This window comes from Rhinopithecus bieti, unplaced genomic scaffold (genome assembly GCF_001698545.2).
Source record: "Rhinopithecus bieti isolate Rb0 unplaced genomic scaffold, ASM169854v2 scaffold_662, whole genome shotgun sequence".
Classification (NCBI taxonomy): Eukaryota; Metazoa; Chordata; class Mammalia; order Primates; family Cercopithecidae; genus Rhinopithecus; species Rhinopithecus bieti.
Window position 1 is genome coordinate 1,256,755 of NW_016803231.1, and position 18,327 is coordinate 1,275,081.

At 54.4% G+C, this 18,327-nt stretch overlaps 1 protein-coding gene across 2 annotated transcripts in view; it reads right to left on the reverse strand.

Annotated features, from left to right (window-relative positions):
- The window catches only part of LINGO1 (leucine rich repeat and Ig domain containing 1), a 184,592-nt gene extending 168,417 nt beyond the window's left edge, over positions 1-16,175 (reverse strand). The window contains exon 1 of one of the 2 annotated variants that reach the window (XR_001885217.1): positions 16,054-16,175. The gene's annotated coding sequence lies outside the window, so the exon portion shown is untranslated. The remainder of the gene's footprint in view (positions 1-16,053) is intronic. The other variant, XM_017870451.1, reaches the window with a different exon arrangement.
- Between the last annotated feature and the right edge of the window lie 2,152 nt (positions 16,176-18,327).

Consider the following 18,327-nt stretch of genomic DNA (forward strand, 5'->3'; position numbering starts at 1 on the left):
ACAACTCCTCCCCTCTCTTACCACTCACCCCCACCACCTTCTCCACCCATTCTGGCCTCCTCCTTCTCCCCTGACTGCTCCTCACACAGGCCAGGCACACGCCCACTTGGATGCCCCTGTTTCCCCTGATTGGAATGCTCTCCCTAGGCTTCCATGTGGCTCCCTGACCTCAACACCCCACTTGACCTAAAAGTCTCCTTCTCAGGGAGGCACCCCAACTCCTGACATTTCCTTTCCCCACTTCTCCTGTATTTGTTTCTTCTTGACATGATCACTATCTAACACAGTACATATTTTGCTTATTTATCTTGTTTATTAGTTTAATATCTGTCTCCCCTACTACAGCAGTCCCCAACCTTTTTGGCACCAAGGACCAGTTTTGTGGAAGACAATTTTTCCTCAGCCCAGGGTTGGGGAGATGGTTTTGGGATGATTCAAGTGCATTACATTTACTGTGCACTTCATTTCTATTATTATTACATTGTCATATATAATGAAATAGTTATACAACTCACCATAATGTAGACTCAGTGGGAGTCCTGAGCTTGTTTTCCTGCAACTAGACAGTCCCATCTAGTTGGGATGGGAGACAGTCCCAACTAGGTGATGGGAGACAGTCACAGATCATCAAGCATTAGATTCTCATAAGGAGAGTGCAACCTAGATCCCTTGCATGCGCAGTTCACCATAGGGTTCTTGCTCCTATGAAAATCTAAAGCTTCCACTGATCTGATGGGGGCAGGGCTCAGGCTGTAATGCAAGCAATGGGGAGTGGCTGTAAGGACAGATGAAGCTTCATTCGCTCACCACTGCTCATCTCCTGCTGTGCGGCCCAGTTAGTTCCTTACAGGGCTGGTCCCAGGGTTGTGGACCCGCCCTACTGAATGCAAGCTCTATGAGGAACAGCCTCCCGATCCTAAAACAGGCGGACTAGGTAGGTGTTCATAATTATTCACACATTCATGCTCACCCGTAGAGCCTAGCGGTGACCAGCACCAGGGGGATAACTGGAACCCAGAGTGAGCCAGACCTGCCCCCATGACAAGACCATCCAGGGTATTACACACAGTGATGGGGAAGCCCAGAGTGCAAGGGGCTCAGAGGAGGGAGAGATCAACTCAGCCCAGGGGCTGGGGACAGCCATGCTGAGGAGGGCTTTACAGGTAAGTAAGGAGAGAAGTTCACTGGCTGGAAGACAAGCTTCGCACTGGCAGGTGGAATGGCTGGTATGAACAACACAGGGAACAAAAGAGTAGATGTGGTTCTTGACACAGGGTAGGGTACAAGAGTTGAGCCAGTGGGCCTGGGCAGGAGTAATTTGAGGGCTTGGAGAGCAGGCCAGGGGGGTTGAGCTTCTCCCAGTGGCAATGGTGGGCCACTGAAAGGGGAGAACATGGCAGGCGTGTGGGTCTGGAGGCTCCCCACTCAGATGGCCAACACGACAGCAGCCTAGCCATGGGGGAGAGGTGGGGTACGGGCCCACCTATCATAGCGCCAAGGTAAGGGGGTTGGAACCTGCCCCCAAATTGTGGGTCCTCATGGGAACTCAAGCTACAGTGTCATTATGGAGTGTCTAGTATGTCCCAGGCCTGTGCTGGGAGGAGACCTATGGGGAGTTTAAACCAAATAGTTTGCAACACATGCCAGCCTGTGTGGATGAATATAGCCAGGGCACAGGAGTGGCAGGGTGGCACTATGGACTAAACTCTGTCCTGGCAAATTTTATACAATCCAGGAGTCCTAACCCCTAATGAGACTGTATTTGGAGTAAAGAAGAATTAAGGTTAAAATGAGGGTCATAAGGATGGGAGCCCCAGTTGAGAAGATTAGTGTCTTATAAGAAGAAGCACCACATAAACTTGGCTCTCTTCCCACGACCCCACCATGTGAGGACAAACAGCAAGGTAAGAGTGGACCATTAGGCAAGCCAGGAAGACAGCCCTCCCTCTGACCCTGACCCATGCCGCACCCTGGTCTCAGACTCCCAGCCCCCCCGCCCCCCCCCTCCCCCAGAACTGTGGGAAAACATGCTTCCTGGTTTCAAGCCCCTGAGATGGTATGCTGTTGTTGCAGCCCGCATGGACTAAGATAGATGAAGAAGTCAAGGAGAGCTTTCTGGAGGAGATGGGGTTTTGGGGTGTCATAGCAGAGAAGACAAGCCTGGGCTGACTGTACCTTGGACACCGCAGACCTGAGGCCAAGGCCCATCCTTCAACCAGCCTACAAACCCTCAGTGATTTCTTTGGTATTTAATTTCTCTGCTGAGGAGCACAGGGGCAGTCCCCAGATTGATGGAACTTTGCATGTTGCATAAAGTCCAGGTAGTAGGGGCTGGAATTTCTGGCTCCTGAGCACTGGATTCCAGTTTTCCCCTTCTGCTTCCAGCAAAGGTAACTCAGCCAGGCTGGAGCCAGCCAGGAATCAATGTGCAAAAGCCTCCCTCTCACCCAGCTCCCACGCCTAAGGAGGCTGCTTGGAAGCGGGGATCTGAGCTGGGCTCTGAATGGCAGCAATGATCAGGAATGCAGTGAGAAGCTCTATAAATAAATATACATTTTCATAAGACATGTTTAATTAAAGTGGATTAAAATTAATTTGCTTTAAGAAAATTAGAAGTGCCCTAGAGGATTTCAGAAGCAGGCCAAGAGTCCCTGAATCTAAAGGCTCCTTAGAAGGCTTGGGGTGGGAGGCCCCCCAGTCGCTGCACGTGGTGCCTCAGAAGGAGGCAGCTCACATCTACATCACACTCCGCACTCTGTACACCACCAGGCGTGTTCACATGGAGATGGCAGGCATGATCAGCCCCGTGTTTGCCAGGCGGAAACTGAAGCTCAGAGGGGTAGTGACTTGTCCAAGGTCACACAGTGGTCTGTGGCAGGCCCAGTGGGGAGCTGCCGGTGTTTTCTGCCAGTGCTGGACATTTCATTCATGCTGCACACAGCGAAAGCCTCTCACCCTCAGGGCCCCTGGCCGGAGCTGCCGCCTCCCAGGTTCCTCCCATCTGCAAAATGGTAGCCCTGGAGCTGTGACAATCTGGCTCCTCAGAGGCCCGCATGGGAAGGCGGAGGGAAGCAGCCTGGGGTTGGGGACAGGAGCCAGAAAGGGAAAGGACCCGAAATCAACAAGCGTTCCAGAATTTTAAGCAGTTTTGGAGGAAAACGAGGAGCAGGTTCAGCTGTAGCAATTTGCTCCAGGGGAAAATTATGTTCCCGTGCTCTATTATATAGAACAGAAGGAACATTTGGTGGGTTGAATACTTGTTAATTTATTTCTCTGTTTGTTAATGGGCTCCACACGATGCTCAAGTGTGCACACGCGTACACACACACACACACACACGTGCCTACATACACATGTGCGTCAGCAGGAGGTGGCTCCACGTTCCCACTCCCCTAGTTTTCCTGCCACCTTCCTATCAGGCACCACTCAGGGTCGTGCTTTCTCCGCTCCAGGCCAGGGGTCTGAAAGAAGGCCACGTGCAGTCTAAGGACTGAGGTGAGCCCCTCAGTGTCCTCATCTGAAAGATGGTCTGGCAATGAGATGAGCCGCATATTAGGGCAAAGCCTTTGACCTTGGACCAGAAGTGAGAAGGTCCCCGATGCTGACTGAAGGCCTGATGCTCTACTTGCATAGCTCACTGGCTCCTCAAACCCTGCAAGTCCAAACCAGAATGCCTGCACCTCCACCTGCGCCAGATTCCCCATCTCAGAAAATGGTGCCACTCGGGCCAAACCGACTCCGCCCCAACCAGGACTCTCAGCCTTCCCATCCCATGGCCACTCTCCAACCCCTCTCCTAGCCACCCCACTCCTCGCCATCTGCACCACCACCCTGCAGCCATGACCCCACCTCTCTCCTGAGTCCCTGCACCCACCTTCCCTCAAGGCTCCCTGCTTTCCCTGCCACAGCCTCTAATCCATTCTCTCCACCCAGAGGCCAGAACGGAATTTGGAAAGCACAAATCAGGTCCCGTCACTCACTGGCTTAACCCCTCCAGAGCACCCCCCTGCCCCACAGCAGGGCGGCTAAGGCTCTGTTTCCCACCCCTGTCCCTGCTCTCTCCCTCATTCCCCACCCACCAGCCACACGGTCTTCCTCCTGGTCTCCAGACACAGCCAGCTACTTCCCACCTCCCAGCATTTGCCTTGACATTCAGCCCCTTCAGCCTCAGTCACCTCTTCAGAGAGGCCTGCCTGGATGCCCATCGGAGCAGCTCACCCCGCCCCAGCCACTCCCTATTCCACAGCCCTGTCACTTCCCTCCCGGACTCAGCACAGTCTGAGGTTACCCAAATTACTTGTTTGCGGTGCTGTTGCTCCCTCAGGACCGGAAGCCACCTGGGGGGAGGAACAGTGCATGACGTTCTAGCTGCTGGGGTACCGCGCTTCGTAGGTGTTTCATCAGCACTTGATGAGTGGGTGAATGAAGGAGTGAATGAAAGGGCAGGCTGGCTCCAAGCCAGACGGGAGAGGTGAGAAGGATCAGGGTCCCCGTGCCCAAAATCTCCTGCCCCTACCTTGGTAGGGCCTCAGTACCTCTTCCGCTCAGGAAAGGGAGCAGGTGGGGCCGACGTTCATGGAGGAGCATCTATAAGCAGGGCCCTTTTCTCTAAACAACTTCATGAAGCAACTACAAGGAAGCAGAGAGGACCAGGCTTCACCTCTCTGAGACCGGTCTCTTCGTCCGTTTAATGGGGATAATCCCAGGTCCCAACTTCTAGGACTGCTGTGTAGACAGATGAGACTGTATCTCAAAACTGTGAGGTACTGCTGCTGCTGCTGCTAAAACTCATCCCATCTCTTACAGAGGAAGAAGCTGGAGAGATTGTGGGAGTTGCCTGGAGTCCCAGAGTCAGAAAGCAGGGAAGCTAGACCCAAATCCAGGCTCGCCTGACTCAGGAGCCAGTGCTTTTTTTTCTCTGTGCTGGACCCACTCCAGCCGGGAGTGGGAGGTGGGATTCAGGAAGCCTTTCTCCGTTTGCACCTCAGTGGTGTTCATTTATGTTCCTGAGCGCAGACTGACTTTGCCTCGCCTTTCCCCAGGTTTGGCACTGAGACACTAGGAAGCTGGGAGGGCTGGCCAGGGAGGACAGTGCTGCCCCACCCCACTCATCCCGGAGGCAAGGGAACTGGGAAGGAGGCAGCTGCCCAAGCCTGGGACAGGTACACTGAGGCATGCTGAGAGATAATCTGTTAGGAGCCTCCTTTGGGTGGTCTGAGGTTGGGGGGACTGGAAGGCCGGGGTCTCCAGGAGGTCCCAACAGGAAGAGTTGGTTTGCATAGCAGAGGAGGAGGAATTGCCCTCCAGCCAGCACCTTCCCCGCCCTAGCCAAAAGCACAGAGCCAGCAAGAGAGAGCAGAACTCAGAAGGCTGTGGGGCTCTAAGGACACATTCAGGGCCCACTCAGTCCCACTCAGGCCAGCTTGTGTGGTTGGAAGGTTGTCACTGAAGGCCCAGAGGCTTAGAGGTGAGGCTGCCCTAGCAGAGACCCTGCCCAGCTCCTGGCTGATGAGGGATCGTGCTGCAGACAGCCAAGGTAGCTTCCCCTTGCAGCCAGTGCACATTAAGAATTATTCCTCTTGTGAGCAAACAATTTGTTACAATATCCACTGCGCACTTTTCCCGGCTGGGCGCCCTCCCATACATCCTGAATTAATCCCTGAAGTCACTCCATTCATTTAGGACATGCCTGAGTGTGCCTCTCCTTTTATTAGGGAAATTTTCATTGTTTTGAGGAGCTTATAGGCTTTAATTTGGGGCTGAGATTTTAAAGCCTCTCTCAGTGGCTCAGAGGCATGAGTAGTCTTATATTTGGGAAGGCCCCTGGGTTCCTAGACCTGGTAGGGCTTGGCTGGGGCCACCAGACCCCAGGGAGAAGGGATCATGGCACATGCCCTTCAGGGAGCCAGGGACTGCAGACCCCAGCGCTGTGTGGCATTGGGTCACACCCTCAACCTCTCTGAGCTTCCCTAAGAGAGGCAAAGCCAAGGAAGACTCCGTACTTGGGTATAGATCTTCCAAGCCTGCCCAGGGAAGTCTGGGGTCATCACCTCTAAAACCACAGCCCTGGGGAGTAGCATGGGGCCACTGAAAAGCATGATGTGTGGAGTTCCGATTTGAAACACTGCCAGGGCAGGCCAGTCGTTCGCCTCTCCCAGTCAAGTTTCCACCTCCTTAGAATGAGTTTAAGAGCTGGCGCCCTCTCCAGGCTGTCGTGCAAATTACACAAACCCAAGTTGGGAGGAGCCTGACTCAGGGCCTGGCACACAGTGGGTGCTCCACAAGGGTGAGCCTCCCAGCCCTCAGCTCACTGCGGATCCCTCCCGTATCTCCCTCTCTTAGCCCTCAAGCAGCCAGAGTCCCTGGTTCCTACATTTTGGCCAAAGGCGGCCCACAGGCTGATCTCCACAGGTGGGGTCCTGCCAGTTTGGGCAGCAGCCACCGGCCTCTTCCCAGGCCTTACACAGATCCTTGACAGTGCCACCTGAGGCCCTGGAGTGTGGAAAGTCCTGTCCACAGACCCTATGCTAAATCCCGCCCCTCCCTGCAGCCCCAGGTAGGGCTGTGTTCCAGGACCCAGCTGCATGTTTGCTGTCCCCTGCTCTTAGGAGATGGTAGTCCCACCCCAACTCCTGGTCTTCCACCCCACCAGGGCTCCAGGGCTGGGACCTCTCAGGGCTCTGACCCCAGTCAGCAGCAGCTCTTGGACAGCTCATACCCTGTCCCGGGCTTGCTCCTCCTGCCTGGTCTTTGTTCACATTATTCCCAACCACACATGCTCTCTGTCACTCTCTTCTACCCCCAGCTTCCCCAAATCCTCCTGAGCTCTAAGGACCATACACCTTCAGGAAGCCCTCCCTGACTTCCCCAGCTTTTATCTCCTTCCCTTTCCTGAGGCTCACAGCATTTCTCCTGGATCCCTCTAACTTCACATTGCTACCCAGAGGCAAGGACCATGTCACCTACTCATGATGTGGTGGCCAACCCCAGGCAAATCCCACTGTGTACGTAGGGAGGACAGACTCATTCAGTGATGTGGGGGAAGGGTACAGAGGATCCCACTGAGGGAGTACAACACCTCTGTGAGGCAGATATCATTATGTCCACTCTGCATATGGGAAACTGAGGCTAGGAGAAAGGAACCACTTGCCCAAGAAGCGGCTGGGACAGGAACACCAAACAGTGTCATTAAGACAAAGCCCACAAATCCAGGTTCCACGTGCAAGACCCACAAGCCCTCGGCCCAGCAGGTTCACCTGTGCCATCCCATCTGATCCTCACCATCCCTCAGGGAGGTTACTGTGCCACTTGGGAGGAAAAAGAGGTACAGAGAGGCTGAGTCACTTGTTCAAGGCCACCCAGTAAGTGGCAGGGCTGGGACTTGAATCCAAATTATTTCAGCTCTCACTTGGTCAGGGCAGCCAATCAGGACAGGTCACCTCATCTCACCCACCACCCCTGGGGTCTGCAGGACCCATTCTCCCCTCCCTGGTGGCCCAGACTGCTGGATGGCCCCATCCCTGTCCCCAACCCCAGGCCTCTGGGGAGTGCCTACTTGACCTTTCAGAGGGAAGTAGTTCCCCTCCCTCCTCTGCATGGCCTACTTTCCAGGCGCCATCGCAACCGAGGCCGTCTGTGTAAATACCCAGAACTGTGGGGATGGCAGGTGTGGGCTACAAACACTCCCGCCACCCTCCACGCCGCCTGGACAGAGGAGCCACCCTTGGCACCATCTCCTCGAATGACCTTGGCAACTGCTAGGGCAGCCCCTATTGGGGCAGAGTCAAAGCCTGGGCTGCCCACTGAGGAGAGGGACTTGGCCAGTGTCTCCAATTCCTCTTTGCTTAGTGACCTGCAGGGCCGTGGAGGACACACGATGACAAGTCCTTTCAGCAAGAACCCCTCTCTGCATAAAGGGTCGCCTCACTTCACAGAGCCTCCCCTTCCTCCTCTGTAAGGATGGCAGTGGCAGCTGCCTCTCAGGTGCTGGGAAGATGGTAAGCACCCAGCCGGGCCTGGCACTTTCAGGGCACTCTGCACACTGGTCAGCCCCGCAGGACCTGAGGCTGAGCCTCTCGAGGGACATCTGCAGACACTCAGCTCCAAGTGGGACAGACCCAAGAGTCTCCCAGGAAACCAGCTAGGTCACATCGGGTGGGGGTGCCTGGCTGAAAGGTTGGTAGACACACCCAACAAAACCACCCCTGTGAGAGCTGGGGCAGCACAGCAGGTGTGGCATGGGCACCAGGGAGCTGGGATCTCAGAAGCCAAGAGGACGCTGCCCCCATCCAGAGCGCACGGTCGGGCCTGCATCCACCGCTGCATACCATCCTTAGCAAATCCCAATTTGCCTCTCCCACCTGCCCCCTCCTCCACCCTGGCTTGAGGGGAAGAGCCAGAGGAGCCCGGCAGGGTGCTCCCGGGATAGCTGAGTGTCAGGAAGTGGTCAGGCACTGATGAAACAGAGCCAAGCAGGACAAGAAACTGCTGCAGGGAGCCTCCGGGAAGTGCGCAGATGCTAAGCACAGGGCGTGGGCCAGAAGGACACAGGGGTCCCGGTGGAGGACTCCCATGCATGCAGCTCAGGCTGGGGGCTGGAGGGGGCTTCAGGGCTGTGCGGGGTGGGGGTGGGAATTGTCCTCTCCTCTTGGCCCTCCCCATGCCAACCTCCCTGCCAACCACTGAGCGGAAAAACATTCCACTCCGTTGCCACCCCATCCCACACGAGGCCGGCATGCCCATCTTCAGCATCCCCACCTCCTTGCCGGCAGCTTAGGCTCCACTCCAACCCCAGCTCAGCCTTTTTATTATTCAGAAGAGCCTCTTGATTGAAAAGGCCTCTAAGGCATCTCACAAATAAGAATCCTTTAATTGGGAAGTTGTTAACTTCTCAAAGAGGAATTTTAATTTTGCTTCCTCACCATCTCCTTTCCCCAGAACCTGCAAACTAAATGCAAAGGCTAACAAAGTCAAGCACCAGGCACCAGCTGCCAACCTCCCCAGACGTGGAGCTGTCCAGGGGCAGACGGGACAGGCAGCCTCTTGCCACCGCATAGAACCCTGGAGCCACACTGACCCCCGGCGCACCACCATGAGGAGGCTCCTGCCTCTCCCCATGGGCATGCCTGCTCCATACTCCTTACCACTCCAACCCACAGCGGGACACTTGGAGCGGAGGGCGGCAAGTGGCTCAAAGATGAAGGCAAGTCAGCCCCGCCCTGCCCTGCCTGGGTCACCATGACTGCCAGGTTCTCAGAGCCCAAATTCAACGATTCGATAATTGCCCCCCATAATCCCCCTGTGGCCCTCTATCATACTCCCCTGGACTGACCACTCATATTGATCAAGCATTTACTATGTGCCAGACACGGCTCTAAGCCCTTTACGTGCCTCAGCTTACTTTATCCAAGCAAGGTAGACGTTCTCATTATTCTCAGTCGACTGATAAAGAGACTGAGACCCAGAGGCCCTAGGGAAATTGTCTAAATTCACACCACTGATGCATGGCAGAGCTGCGACTGAGTCCTGGGAGTCTGGCTCCAGAGTAGTCATAACTTCAACTACCACCTACGCCTGCTGCCCCACCCATGGCTTCTGCACTCCTTGAGGCCCAGGACCAGGACCATCTCTGTGTTCCTGGGACAGCACAAGGCCTAGCATGCAGCTGAGCTTAATAACTGTTTGCAAAGTGAATACATGAAAAAAGAACAAAAACAAAGCACCTTCTTATACATTCTCTCCTATGAGCCTAACCATAAGCTTGTGACAAAAACAGGCAGGCAGACTGGTCCCCAATTCAGTTCGGTAGACGGAGGCCCAGAAGTCAAAGCCACTACCCGAGGGCACCCTGCTAAGAGGCAGCAGAGCTCAGGGGGTTCTTCCTCCTACCCCAATGATGGGAACCTGCCTTTCACCCAAAGGATACGGGGATTGGATCATGACCAGTACACACCATGTACTATGTTCCTGGGCCCCGATTAACATCCCAGGCTGAAACTGGTCTCAGGGAAGCCCTAGTCCTAGCCATGAGGTAGGAATCTCCTCTCCATGTTCCTGACAGCTTGGGGCAGCCTCGATACTCCTCCTCTGCAACCCATGGCATGAGATGCTCACCACCGCCAAGGCTGCCAGGGGACAGTTCACTGCTGTGAAAATCATAGCTCTAGTCGCCTGCTGTTATGGATTGAATTGTGTGCCTCCAAAAATGATGTGCTTAAATTCTAACCCCCAATACCTCAGAATGTGATCTTATTTGGAAATTGGGTCATTTGAGATGTAATTAGCTAATTAGGATGAGGTCATACTGGAGTAGGGTGGCCCCTTAATTCAATATGACTATTGTCCCCATAAGAAAGAGGGATTTGGAGATACGGTCTAAATTGTTAAATACTGGCCGGGCACAGTGGCTCATACCTGTGATCCCAGCACTTTGGGAGGCTGAGGCAAGTGGATCATCTGCAGTCAGGAGTTCAAGACCAGCCTGGCCAACATGGTGAAACCTCATCTCTATTAAAAATACAAAAATGAGCTGGGTATGGTGGTGCATGCCTGTAGCCCCAGCTACTCGGAGGCTGAGGCATGAGATCACTTGAACCCGGGAGGCAGAGGCTGCAGTGAGCTGAAATAGAGCCACTGGACTCCAGCCTGGGTGACAGAGTGAGACTCCATCTCAAAACGTAAACAAATGGTTAAATAGTTAAATATTGTATGGAGAACAATTTGGCAATGTGGCCATGTAAAGAGATATGGGGTAGCCATCTACAAGCTAAGGAGAGAGGCCTGAAACAGATCATCCTTCACAGCCTTCAGAGGCAACCAGCCCTGCTGACACCTTGGGGTTTAGGGATTTGGGGCTTTGGGATTTTTTTGAGACAGGATATTGCTCTGTCACCCAGGCTGGAGTACAGTGGCTCAATCATAGCTCATTGCAACCTCAGTCTCTCAGGCTCAAGCAATCCTTCCACCTCAGCCTCCCGAGTAGCTGGGACCACAGGTGTGTGCCACCATGCCCAGCTATTTTTTGTATCTTTTGTAGAGACCATGTCTCGCCATGTTGCCCAGGCTGGTCTCAAGCTTCTGGGCTCAAGCGATCCTCCCGTCTCAATCTCCTAAAGTGCTAGGATTATAGGCATGAGCCACAGTGCCTGGCCCCTGAAACACCTTTGCTAGGCCGCTATAGCTAAGTACCATAAACTGGGTGGCTTAAACAGAAATGGATCATCTCACATTTCTAGAAGCTGGAAGTCTGGGTGGTGTGGCCCCAGCCAGGGCCTGAGGGTAGGGGAGGAGGGTCTTCTGAGTCCTGCACTGCTCTGTGAGTTCACTTCTTTAAGAGAAGACTGAGGAGGAACAGATGAGAACAATGTCCTGGGGAAGCCCCAGGAAGGCAGGTGTGGAGGGAGGCAGGTCCTCTATCCATCCACCAAGCCAGACATTGCCCAAATCCCCACCACATGCGGGGCCCCCCGCTGGGTTTGGCGGGGTAGAAAAGGAGAGCTTCCAGATGCCAAACATAGCTCCTGTCCTATGTGGACCCTAGAGCCAGCCATGGAGACTTTAGGGAGGCAGATTCAGCTCAGTCAGTATAAAGAGGAGCCATATAAGAGCTGCCTCAAGGGTCTGAGCTGCCCTGGAGAGAGTGAAGTCCCTGTCCCTGAAGGTGTGCAAGTAAAGGTCAGAGGACCATGGTCTCAGGGATACCTATACTCCCTCATCATGAGCTTGGGTTGGGCCAATGGGTCCCAACCTGGCTGACTATCAAAAGGTGACTGTGGGGCTTGTGAACCAGGCAGATTCCTGGGTTCTCCCAGCAACCCTGGATCAGGAGGTCTGGGTGGACCCCAGATGATTCCTGTCTCCAATAACATCCCTGGGTGGTCCTGATGCAGAGCCAGGCTTGGGCACCCTGGCCCACAGAGCACCGTGGTTTGAATGGGATTCTGTTTGGGAAGAGCTTTGACAACAGTACTTGAGGGCAGGGCAGCACGTAGATGGGAGACATGAGGGACAAGAGGATGAGGACGGTAAAGAGGAAGACAAGCTGAGGATCACAACATTGATGAGTTGGGTGACCTGACAGGATAGCTCACCACAAGCCATGAGGTCTGGGGGAACAGGTAAAAGGCACACGTGGACATGCAAAGAGGCCGAGGGAAGCAGGGGATCAGGGAAGACATTCTGGAAAATGTGGGATTTGCTGGTGGTTAAGAAAGCATTCTACATGGAAGGTGAGGCTGAGCGTGGTGTGTGGGGGATGGAGGAGGAGAGTAGCCTGTTGGAAAGAAGGGCGGGGAAGAAAGTATGGGCTTGAGGGAGACAATGAAAGGCCTTCTACAAGCAGGAGAAGGAGTCTGCATGTCAACCTTAAACAACAGGGAGCCACTGAAGGTTCTTGAGGGGGAACATGACCTGGAGGAAGGCCTGTAGTAGTGACCACTAGTAGGGCTCAGAAGGGCCTGGGCTGCTCCAGACTCACCAGTTAAGAGTCCCTTGCAAGAGAAAAGGGTGAGAGGATTAGGCCTAGTATCAGCACCACACTTCCTGCCGACAGCAGCCCTGACAAGCGTTACAGAATGATGGTGCCAGCCATTAGGCCACTTGGGAGAAGCAGCTGGGAGGGCGAGCTGGTAGCAGTTTCTTCAGGCTGGTAAATCTGGGGATCTTGTCTGCAAAGCTAGAGTAACAGCCCACCCATAAGCAGGGAGCTCCCCAGGGCTGGATTCACCCCAAGCAACGAGGCCCAGATTTCTCCTCTACATCATCTTGTCCAGGCTCAGAGGCTTCAGAAACCACCCAGATGCTGACTGCCCCCACAACTGCCTCTCCAGCCCAGCTCTTCCCACAGCTGCAGGCTTTACTGTCTGTGTAGCCTCCCCACACGATGCCGGCACCTCAAACACTTGCAAGCAGGATCTTGCTTTTCCCTCCAAACCCACCCTCAATCCCTGTACCTTGGCTCGGGCCAAGGCTCCAGTGCCCACCCCGTTTCCAGGCTGGCCCTCTCCCAGTCCACAGCCCATCCTTCAGCAACCCCTTCAAAGTCTCCAAACACAAGCCCTCCTCCCGCCCAGGCCCAGCCCCACCATCTCTGGTCTGGACTGATGGTGGGGTCTCCCACTGGTCTACCAGCTTCTACTCTTGCCCATCCATCCTACAGTCCTTTCTCCAGTAGGCATCACTCTGTAACTCCGGGCCCTGCACGCCTCCTTTCTCGGCCCCTCTTCCTCAAGGGCTGCCCAGCTGTGAGGGTCCCAGCTCAAAGCCCATCCAGAGCTCCATAGGGCCTGCTCCCTCTCCTCAGGCCTCTGCTGAAATGGCCCCTCATCCGAGAGGCCTTTCCTGACCACGCTCCAGAGAAGGGCTCCCATTTCATCCCTGCCCCCTTTTCCAACCTTATTTTTCTCTGTGGCATTTATTACTCCCTAATCTTATATTATGGATTTACTTATCTGGTTTCTTCTGTCTATTCTGTTACAATTTAGGCTCTATGTGGGCAATGCCATGGTCTAACCTATTTACCCATGGATGCCATGCTGGGCACATAGAACAATGCCTCATGTGTAGCAGGTGCTCAGTGAGTATGGGCTGAAGGAAGGATGAACAAACCACTGCACATTCATCCTTGGGAGAAATAGGCCCACACCCATGGGTGATCCCAACCCAGCATGACAGAAGTGCTGGGGCCAACAGATGTGCACAGGGAGGGCGGCACTAGGGAGGGGCCCACAGCTTCACGCAGAGGTCAGGGAAGCTTCCTGGAAGAGCTGACAAACCACCTCCAGCCTCCTCCCTGGTCCTCCAGGGTCCCTGTCATAAGCCACCCTCCAGTGAGGGGACGAAGGAGAGGCTGGTCTGACCAGCTGTGCTGACCCAGGAGTCTGTAAGTGTTCAGAGCTGGTGCCTGCATCCCTCCTGCCTGGCAGGAGGACACCTGGGCAAGGCTCCCCACAGAGCAGAGGGGCCTGGTTTAAACACCACGGATCCCACCAGTGAGGGAGAGGTCATCTGGGATCCCAGCTTTGCCTGCCCTTTCCTCCTGAACACATAGCACCCTGCTTCCTCCCCTCCAATCACTGGAGACCGAGGGAGGGAGCAACGGAAGCAGGGGCAGCAAGGACAAACCTGAGCTTTCTCCAAGAACTTAGAGCTGTGCTGAGTGAAGCTCCAATTCCTCAGCCTCCAGTGCAAGCCTCTGGTGCTCCATGCCAGCCCTGGCCCCTTCTGGCCCCGCCACTCCCCAGACATACTCCAAACTCCCCTGCCACTGCACCTTTGCTCAGGCTGGACCTACCCTGCCACGCTAAACCTTCTCTGCCCATCACAACCCTACATCCATGACTTCCTTCATTCAGGCATTATTTATAATGACAGAACATCAGAAACCACCAAAATACACAACAGAGAATTGGCTAAACACACTATGGTACACGCAGGCTGAAACATTACACTGCCATTAAAAATCACATTATAGAAGAGTATTGAATGATAGGAAAATGATCTTGGTATGGGATTAAGTGCAAAAGGCAAGTTAGAAAACAGTAAGTACAGCTTGATCCCAATTATGTCATAAATACATGTTTTGTAGAAGACTGACGGGCTAAACACCCAAGCGCTCACACTTTTCTATAGAGAACACACATTACCTTTTTTATAACCAGAAAAATAAAATGCTTGAAAAGCACCTTACAGACTTCAAGGCTTAGCCCAGGTGTCACCTGTTCCAACAATCCCTGCCAGACCCCCAGCTGACTGTGGCCCTCCTGCCCTGCATCAGTTCCCGCCTGCATCTCCCTGCCCACTGAACTCCCCATGCCCCCGGGCTGTGATGCCTGTGGGTGCTGCTGTCTGCCTGAGCAGTGGAGAGGCTGCTCACGCCCCTGCCCCCTGCCCCTGTCACGCTGGTTGCTGCACAGACAACTCTGACCCTATCCTCTCACCCACCTCCCAGCAGCAATTACGGGTTAAACTGGAGGGGCTAATTAGTTGCTCATTCTACCCAGAGCCAACTAAGTAGCAGAAATATATATATATATACATATATATCTTTTTTTTTTTTTTTTTTTTTNAGGACAGGGCTGGCTGAGCCTCAGCCACACACAACGGTCACCCGATCCCACAGGAGAAGGGAGTCCAGGCCTGCCGCCAGGCTTCTTCCTCTGAAAAATAAGGACAATACGCCAGGCCAGCCTGCTGCCCCGAGCCCACCCTACTGTTCCCTCTGTTTAGCAAAGTCCCTCTGCAGCCCTCTCATGGGTGACAGAAGCCTGTCAAGAACAGGGGACTGGCCCAGATATGGGGTAGAGGTGACTTGTCTAAGGTCATGAGCAAGTCAGGGGTCAAGCCAGGCAGCAACCCAGGCCCCCTCCTTACCTATCTCCCACTTCTCTGGGACACGCTGTCATTTCTCCACATCCCCTCACATGAACCACGAAGTGAAAGGACCTGTCACCTCCCACATTCTGGGGATCCTGCTCCTCGAGATACAGTTCAAGAACCCATCTGCTCTGTTCACAGAGAACCAAGGTCACCTGGCTGCCAGTGCTTGTCGCACAAACACACCTGGGGTCTAAGCCTCATCCTGCCCTGAAGGTGTCTGGACCCACACGCTGTCTCTGGTGTGGAGCGCTGTTAAACTCCACACATTAGAGCCAATGTCCGCCTCTTGACAGTTCCTTGGACCCTGATTGTCTCAGTCCATGTCTTCTGGCTCCCTCCCGACCTGAAGTCAGGCACATATTTGGTCAACAATGTGACAGGACCAAGGACAGAGCCCTGCAGCCTGCCCTCAGAGACCTCCCATGCCACGTGGGAACCCATTAGCTGGCACTGTCCGTGAAACCCACTTGCTGGGAAGAACGCCCCAGGCTTCCAAGCTGTCTGTCGGAGCCCTGCTACAGCAAGGGCTGGCAGCAAGTGGCACCGCCACAGCAACCTCCTGAGCATGGCTGCATGTGGGGAGGGAGAGATGGGGAAACCCCAGAAAGAGGGCCCCACGACAGCCTCCCCTACAGACCCCACACCCTCCATGCCCCGCTGCCCAGAGTGGCATCTTACCTCGGGTTGGGTGGGTGTCTGGGGAGCACAGTTGGGCGGGGCTCAGCCTGGGCTGGACTCAGTTGCCCTCTCTGCCTCTGGGCACTGGAGCCTCAGGGCCTGTGGGTGCCAGAGGCTGTGCGGAGAAAGAAGAGGTGGCTGTCAGCTAGAGCAGGGCAGCAGGTGGTCAGGGTGCAGCGGGGGCCATGCCTGCAAATGGGGTCTGATCCTTCCTGGCTGAGCCATTAAAAACTCATACATCTCCCACACACACTCTCTGACACACACACACTTGCACACACTCAAACATGTACTCTCACTCACTGGCAAACTCATGCTTACACACATAGATGTGTTGTCAATTGTGCATGCACGTGCGTGCATGCATGTGTGCACACACATACACACTCATGACACTAGCTGGGGGCAGGCAGGGCTCTGGGAAGGGCAGGGTTTGTGGCCCCAGGCAGGCTGGAGTCTGACTATGCCTCTCCCACCAACAGGCTCTGTGGCCCTAGGAAAGCCACTTCTCTTATCCATAAAAGGGAGATACCATTTCTCCTGCCAGGACTGCTGGGAAGATAGAGAGAGAGAAGGGACACATGGCCTGGCTCACAGTAGGTGTCCAGCCAATGCCACTGCCTGCCTTCCTCCCCAACTAGGCCACAGGAGGCAGGCCGCAGTCTGCCCCCTGAGAGGGAATGATGGGCAGCAGCACCGGGGTGCCTCTCCCTGGGCCTGAGCCTCAACTTCCCAACCCCCACCTACTCACCCTCCCATTCCCAGCCTCTCCTGCTTTTTTTTTTTATTTTTTTATTTTTAAGAGGCAGAGTCTTGCTCTGCCACCCAGGCTGGAGTGCAGTGGTGCCATCATAGTACACTGTAGCCCAAACTCCTGGGCTCAAGCGATCCTCCCACCTCAGCCTACCAAGGAGCTGGGACTACAGGTGTGTGTATCACCATGCCCAGCTAATTTTTAAATTTTTTTTGCAAACTATGTTGCCCAAGCTGGTCTCAAACTCCTGGCCACAAGCAGTCCTTCCGCCTTGACCTCCCGCAGTGCTGGGACTATAGGCAGAGCCGTCATGTCCAGCCACCCTGCTTTATTTCTTCATCATGTATTCTCCAAGGGTTCCTCTAGACCAGACCCTCCCTCCTCTGTGAGTAGGGGAGGGTGCTAGGAAGTTCTGGCTCCTTGGCAAGGCTCTGAGGCCTCTATAGTGCAGGACATAACCTCAGCTCAAAGTCCAAGGAGGCGGGTTAACTCTTAGCTCTCCCTCCACCTGGCCAGGTGGCCCTGGGCAAAGCTGCTTCCTCTGTACCTCAGTTTCCTCAACCTCTCAGACCAAGTCCCAAATCTCTTTCTGAGCTGCTGCAGAGAGGTTTCAATCAGATCTGTGTTTCCCAAAGTAGGAGACACATGCTTCTGGGAGTGCACAAGGGGATTTCGTGGTGTGCAGACAAATGTTTTCATTTTCATAGTTATGTGTTTCTCTTTCTGTGTACTGGAAAAAAAAAAATGACAGGCACATCACAGGTGTGATTTCCTGGATGTGTGCTTGGGCAGCATCATGGTAATCCACCTTCAAACATAAGTCAACACGAAGACAAGGATTAAGAAAACATGAGTGCAGGTGGTGCCCAGGGGTGGCTTCAACCGTGATGGTGAAAGGGAAGCTCAGGAAGCTGGCATCGAACCCAGCACCTGGCTCCTGGCAGCCCTTGAGAGGGCAAGCAGCTTCCACCTTCCCTGGAGGGCCAGGCCAGCCCCTCCTTTCTGCTCCATTCCCTGTTGGGTGCCGTCCAGCACTGGCCTAGGTCCCCAGGGTCATTTACAAGGCCTTCCGAATGGGATTGATGGAAGGATGGGCAGATGGGGCTCCAAGATGACTGCTATAATGTGGGCAGAAGATGGAAAAGCCCTCAGGGTCCCTCCCAGAATTAACATTCTATCAAATCTAAGATGCAAATGCTGGAATTTCTAGCCGCGTGGTAGGTGAAGATGTAGGAGATGCTTTGAGGCTAGGGTCTTCCTATATTATGGGCTGCAGACTTCTCCAAGGAGGCAGAGAAATGGGTGCTGAGCAGGCTCCAGGGCCCACTTTGGCTTTCCAATCCTGACAACAGAGCCATAAAGCAGCCCGGACCAGGGAAGAGAGGCCTGCCCAGCCCCACGGTTCACCAGCCCCAAACTAGGCCCCTGTTGCCAGCCAGCCCTGCGTGCACCTCCCACTGGTTGTTGATCCTGGAGGACAGGACAGAACATAGCAGTGCCAGCCTGGGACAGAGGGGTAG